The sequence below is a fragment of the Rhodamnia argentea genome, chromosome 3, assembly GCF_020921035.1.
Source record: "Rhodamnia argentea isolate NSW1041297 chromosome 3, ASM2092103v1, whole genome shotgun sequence".
Lineage (NCBI taxonomy): Eukaryota > Viridiplantae > Streptophyta > Magnoliopsida > Myrtales > Myrtaceae > Rhodamnia > Rhodamnia argentea.
Window position 1 is genome coordinate 7,769,487 of NC_063152.1, and position 7,270 is coordinate 7,776,756.

At 39.6% G+C, this 7,270-nt stretch overlaps 1 pseudogene; it reads right to left on the bottom strand.

The window, feature by feature from the left end:
* Positions 1-4,552: 4,552 nt before the first annotated feature.
* On the bottom strand, positions 4,553-5,681 carry LOC125314021 (annotated as a pseudogene).
* Positions 5,682-7,270: the final 1,589 nt, after the last annotated feature.

Sequence of the window (7,270 nt, forward strand, 5' to 3'; positions counted from 1 at the left end):
CGTTTGATTGTTTCTGGATTTCTGGAAAATCTTATTAAAACCGATGTATACAGGCATTTGATAGCATGCCAAAGGTCATTGTATAGGTTGAGAAATACTAAATGGAGGACCCTATATGGCGGTCCTTGTTTGAATCCATGTTCATTTGTTTTGGATCCGGGATATACCTAAAAGTCCAAGGCAAATAATAGATTACCAAAAGATCGCATCTTGATGTTTGTAGAGTTGGTATAGCCATCTGTGAGATGCCCGAACATTTGAGCCAAGCAAGACATTAACTAGAATGTGGTTTGACATGATTGATTGTACTTCCCTTATATCGTACATAAGCACTTGTTAGTTCATTTACTTGCTGAAAAGAAAAACACGAGAAGCATTTCCATAAGTTTCCCGAGGAAACTTTATCCTATATGCCGTTTGAAAACTGTCTTGCATTATTTCTAATACATGAATGGCAAATGATGACAAGGAAAGAATCAAACTATATCCCACAAGAGCAAGCAACTTGAGTTGAATTCACTATACTAACTTCCTCAAAGCTTCTGTGGTTGATGATGTTGGGTGTCCCATTAGTTGGACCCGTACGGTTCAAAAAGAATATCGAGTTTGACTGACGGGGATCCCTAAACTTCGGAGTGTTATTAGGAGTGCGTTGATGTTAGTTGCTGGATTGATTTCATCCGACTCACCGGCATGGTTGATGTTGATGCTGAAATATGCAAGAGAGCTTTCGCAAGGCTTTTCTAAAAGAAAAAAAAATCATCAAAGTATGAGGAGCTCGATGTTTCTTGAACTTCTCCAATGCCCGACAATGCATCCTTGGAATGGTAAAGGATATTTGCATGTTGTCATCTCACATTTGCCCTACTTATATTTAGCAGAAGCTTTGCAGAAGTGGAGATGTCCGCCTCCGCTCCCGTAATGAAGTCTCTATCTTCCTTATTATCTCTCCCACATGTTCCTCTTCCGTAGTTTTATTCATGCTACTCTCGGACTTGGGGGAAGTCTAGCCTTGAGCTTTCCTCCGGGTTTTCGAGTGCTGACGAAGGACCGTAGCGTGTGCTTCCGTTCCCGCTTGAGTTCAATAAACCGCCGGCTTCTCGGTGTTCGTCTCCTGTTCGGCATTCTTTTGCGACCTAATGGGCGATCGTCTCAATTGTTCGACTCGGTTTTGTGAAGTTTGCTTGATTTCTTGTTGGCAGGTGAAGATCGCGGGCTGGAATCTGGAGAAGGATTTGCTGGTGATGGTCAGAGAGGACCCGTACGTGTGCTTCATGACTTCAATTGGCGGAGGCTGTAGACAATCTCTCCCGGTAATTTCTTTGAAACGAGAAAGTCTCTCCCGGTACTTGCTTCGACTAGAGGAAGTTCTCTTTTTAATTCAGCGTGTTTGTTCCTTCAACAATGGCTTGGTGCACTCTTTGAGTCATTGGCCTTATCTCGTTTTACTTCTTTCACTCTTCCTAAATGTGCTACGCTTCCTTCTCCCAAGAGAAACCCTTGTAATTGCCAATCTAGATCGATTTGTGTTTGATGGATAATTGGACAAATATAAAGGTGAAGTGCTTGAAAGTCTAAATGAGAACAACTAAGGAGTTCCCTAACTTAATCGACAATCACCTAGACCAACCGGAAGTGTATCATGCTGCTGTATTGCCATCTTGTTTCCCTTCCGTGTACACCAGTTAAAATGCCCATGAAAATAAAGAACTTGAATTGGAGGGGATGTCATGTATTCTAGATAGACTAGCTATATCGGTTGCAGAAATGCTTGATGCCCACTTGGAGTTGGTGGGTTTAGACCCCTGAGAACAACATCTCGACACTGTCAGGCATCTATATAGTTTCCTTGGATTTCTACACAATGTAATTCTGCTTCTGGCTCCTCTTCTTCCTCTTTTTTACTGATTGAGAGTTCCCAACAATGAGATATTTAATGTACACTAGATTGCAGAGTATAGGCTGGAAAGTTTCTCGCATTTTGCACTACTTGAAGTTAATTTATCTTCTTCTGATTACAGAGGGCCATTGCATCGCATCATTTTGATTAATCAAGTTCACCGGTGGGAGTTTAACTTACTTGTTAATAGGATATCTCAAGCAATGCTGCATACTTGTATGATAATCCGGTCGAGAGGGATGGAGTCGGGGATTAGAGAAAGCACAGAAACTAGGAGTGTAGTGGGAGCTGCATCCAAGTATGTTAAGTTCTTATATGATTCTATCTCTTGGTAATTCAAATTCGTAAGGACTTTGGATTAGATGCGTAGCCATGGCAGTTCTTGATAGCTATTCTCGCTGGAAAAATTTAGAGACCAATTTAGAGAGCAAGCATCTTTTCTCCCGAAACATCCGAATGCTTCACGCATCATATGATCTTCTGGATTTGGAGAACATGTTGTTGAGTGCACTATAATTCTTGAGCCAACCTTTGAATGGTTTCTGTTGAGATCCTAAGTTGTAGATACTAGTACACTCATGATCCTTGCCCGAATCCACTCCACCTCGAGCTTCCAAAGCGGAACAACAAGATTCATTTTGGGATTGTGATGATGGATTGGAGGCTGCCATAAAGATGTAGATTCCTGTCACTTTACGTGACCTACTAGCCCAAATAAATCCCATATCAAGTGACCGATATCCCTCTCGGTTGTATTGTCTTGTTGTGACGCTTTGCCTCACTTAACAAATTTTTATTAACATTTTCTCAGTTTCGTGCGTTAGCTATCTTCCCTCTTATTAATTTTGTGGTGAAAAAATTATTCATTCTTTTTATCTCTCTGTTGTTTTCTTGGCACATTCATTGTGTCGTCAATACCGGTTTCTCATAATTATTCTAAACTACTCCGGGTAAGTGTACAACATCATTATGCTGGCTCGTCCCGGTGGCGAGATTGTTGTCCGGGGATTTGAACATGGTACGGTTTCACCGCATGATGTAGAAGTAAGTTTTCATGCTGTGGCAGCAATGTTACCCTGCGTTACTTCTCAACAAGAAATTCACCCGGCAAGAATCCTTTATCATCAGAATGTGTTCTTCTGCGATCTCTCTTGGGAAATATTCTGAATTGCTCAAAAGCTGCATGATGCAATGCAAACAGCAAGCTTGCTGAATGAACATTAAGTTAAGATGTTTCTGAAACACCGAAAGTCCAGCCAACTCGTTTGATATAATGGCCGACTAATCGGACGGTTGTATCTTAAGTCAGCATCGTAGTTGACACTTGTAGTGTGTATTGGAGTCTTTATTCAAAAAGAGTTGTTTGTGATTCGGGTTTGAATCTTCATGTTAAAGTGGAAGCTATTCGGTCCGAGGTTGAGATCCTATCGGTGTTGATTTTTGCTGTTAGAATGACGGAGGTTTGTGGGGTTCAGCTAACATAACATAAAAAGAAAACCAAAAAAGACGAAAAAGTCGAAAAAAGAAAAAGAAAGAGGGGCTGTTCGTGGAGTGAAGAGTACAGAGAAAGCGTTCCCTGAGAAGAACGCACAAGAAAAGGAAAAGGGGCAGCGGCTTTCCGGTCCAGATTCGAAGGCCCAACGTTGTTGTGACTCAAATTTCAGTGTATTGTTACCGAGTCTAAACTGTTCCTTGTTTTCTCCAATCAAAGGCCCAACAAGGTTGTTGTTGGAACCAAAATTGAAAATGTTTCTAGTGTCAAGAACGAGGTCGCTAGAGTCTAATTGATGTGCATTTGAGATTGTGCTTCTATAATTCTATTTGGGATATTGAAGCTCCGTTAGTGTTGCTTTAGGCTTTGTAACAAAGAATCAGCTGTCACAAAAAGAAAAATGATACAAATGAACTTTATCTCAATATATAATGTCATCCTTGGACTTTTTAATTGGTCAATATGATCCTTGACCTATTGATAGATGTTCAATCTAGAACCTAGGCTACATGAAAATGTTCAATATCACCATCTCGTTAATTCAAATTTAATGAAGTCTTCTCACGTGGCTTCTAATCCATTAAATTTGAACAATGGACAAAAAATAGATATAAGGTGGATTGTTCACATAAATTTTCATATTTGCATATGATAATCGAGTTCATAATATGATAATGTACATTATAAAACATGCATCATCAGATAGTGTTTCATTATTTTAAAAAGACTGTGGTCATTGATTTAAGTCAACCTAATTGTTTTCACACATCCGACTTGACATACAATAATCAATATCATTAAATGACGTTTGATCTATCGTTTAAGCAGATGGAAGAACTAAATTGGAAATTTAGCAATAGTTCATGGACTACACCGAACAAACTAAAAATTCAAAGACTATTTACATCATTTTTTTTTTCCTCATAAAAAATGCGATATTGAAATCCAACTACCAACTTGGTTTTTGAAAACAGATGCCCAATAGTTTGTCTCATTCCTTGTCATTAACTAGAGCATTCCTCGTGGAATCAATGGTCGCACTTGATAACCAATTGAATTAGTATTCATGATCAACACAAAAGGCAAGGTGGTGTGAACGACCAAATGAACTTAGAAGGGGCATCCAAGTATCCAAATTCACAGTAGAAAATGCAAAATCTGTTGAACTTACTCATCTCAATTGAAACTCTGGGGAGAGATTAATGAGAAAAATGAACTTAAAATGGGGTTAGACACGAATTGCTTCCTTATAATTGAACAAATTTGGTAATTTCTTAGATAAAATACTTAACCATCTGAATTTCTTTCTGCTTATCGTAGAATGCTTTATTCTCATTGCTGTAGTCAAAAATCACCGTGTAGCAACCCACAGATTGGGCATGATCGGTGAGAAAAAAAAGAACCTTCTTTCCTCATTGCATCCCCCTAGAATCACAATCAACGGCCGCGTCTTCAATATGGCCAGCCTTGCTGCAGTTCCTTATAAACTTCTTCTCAATGAACACACTTCCAGTAGCGACTATCTTTCCACGATTAGTATCCTCTATCACACAAATCACATGGTCATCGCCGAGAGAGCTGAGCTCTTGGAACCGCTTTTGGAAATCCTCATCGGAGATAGCATCGCAAACTGTCAGTTGCTGCAGTAGCTCTACAAACCGTTTGCTTTTGTCGGGGATCTCTAGTTTACGAACTTGAAGATCACGTGCTTCATTTAGTGGGACCCCAATCTGCATTTCCTGAGATGAGGCTTCTGTTTACACTAACTTCATTCACATTGACAAGGAGAGAAATTAGAGTTCATAGAGTCAGAGAAAAGAACATGGAACGCAATTAGAAGCTCCACCATGTTATTAACGGGAAATCACACATAAGACACATAGCATTTCTCTATCTAAGCAAGCCACCTTGCACAGGCTTGTAGTGGCCAAATCTGCTGAGCTCTAAATCATGAAGCAAAAGATAAATGCAATTCACTTTTCGGCCTTCTTCTATCAAGCTAATATTAATGCAAATCCGATATCAGTTACTTCCTAGTGAGTCTGTTCGTAAAAGATAAAAACAAGAGGAGGAGGAGGAGGAGAACTTGCTAATGAGGCTAAATGAGTATGTACGTACTCAATACAGAGAGGAAAAAGAAGCAGTTCTATAGAGTCCTTTGTTCACAGAGTGATATTCTCACTTTAAATTACAAACTTAGAAAGCAGAATCGAAGAACCTATCCACAACCTGGCAACAATTACCACTGAAAAACAGAGAACGATGAACAAGTTTCCTTGGCTTTGTCATTTTTCAAAACAGCTCATTAAAGCTTCAAATAAAATTCCAACTAAGAAAATGCCATTAATTGCATTCTTTGGTGCACAGTAGGTATCTGTAACAATGTTTGGTGTTAATACACGACACCATTCTCCATTGATACATTGGAGAACAACATCTGCGGTGCTTGTTAGTCAAAAACTCGCAAATGGAGTATCTCTTTCTCAAAGCATAAAATATCTCAAAAGATTTTTCTTACATGGACTTAGTTCATGTCTAGGATATGGCAGATAATCCATAGAATACTATCTTGACACGGCTGCATATTTTGGACACAATGCCCATGATGACCACACAACAACAGGAACAACTTTTGCCAACACTCATTAAGTGATTTGCCGGCATTCGTAAAAGCCAGTAGAATTCTTACATGCAAAAGGGAAAAAATGAAGTTCAAAGCGATGTTGAGAAAAGCTTTACTACTAATTGCCGCAAATTCCGCTAAAGACATCCAAAAATGCCTGCAAAAGCTCTATCTTTAGAGGCATTTGATAGTGGCATTTGCAAATGCCGCAATGTGTATTTCTTGTAGCAAAAATTGTAAGTGCCAGAAAAAAGTCATCGCAAATGGTCCCTGAAAACATTGCTTCACCGCGAATTAACTCCCGCTTAAAACTGTGAGGTTGAGACAGAGTACGAAGTTTGCAACTCCTAAACAGCCGTAACAGTATCGAACGATTCAACCCAAAAAGATATCGATGGATTACAAAAGCTTCATATCAACTCATGCATCAATGCCAGACACGATAGCAATCTTGGAGAGAGTACACGAGACTGTCCTGCGCTTTTCTAGGGTGTGATTGAGCCTAGCCATCGCCTACTTCTAATCACGCTAGCGAAGAAGTCCAGGGGCAAAAAGCTTATCAAAGTAAGTCGAAATTCCCAGAATCGCACGATGGCCAGCATCCACGCTCGACACCCAACACTGTCTTGCGCTTTCAATTCAGGAGGAGCAAAAAAAGATTACGCATTCCCAACGCTTGTTATAATCACAATCACAAACCAGAAGAACGAGAGAGTACCTTGGGCTCGATTTAATTGCCGTTCCCTGCTTTCCCGATTCGAAGTCGGCAAGTGATTGATGAAATGCGAGCGAGAGACAAAAGGAAGCAAAGAGTCTAAGATTTGATGTGCCTTTGGTAACCAATTTACCCCAAAGTAAACGAGAGGGGGGCAAAAAAGGCATTTCAGTTTGGGTCGCACTGGGCTAGATCCGCGAGGCGATGGTGGTGGAGAGGAGGGCGGTGAAGGCGGAAAGTTTCGCGAAGGTGAAGAGAAGATGGTCTGGTGTTCAGTGGTCTCTCTCCGATGAAAACAGAGAGCGTGGAAGGGAAGAGAAATAGAGAACAAAGCAGAAAAGGGAAGAGAGAAAAGTCAATGAGAGTGAGGCTGTCTGGGAACTTTTCTGTTCTCGGAGCAACTTTTGAAACGCGCTTGTTTATTATAAAAAAAATATTTTTATTTTTTTATTTAATTGAGAAGACTATATATATATATATATATATATATATATATATATATATATTAAAATTAATATTTATTTATCTTTTAATTTACTA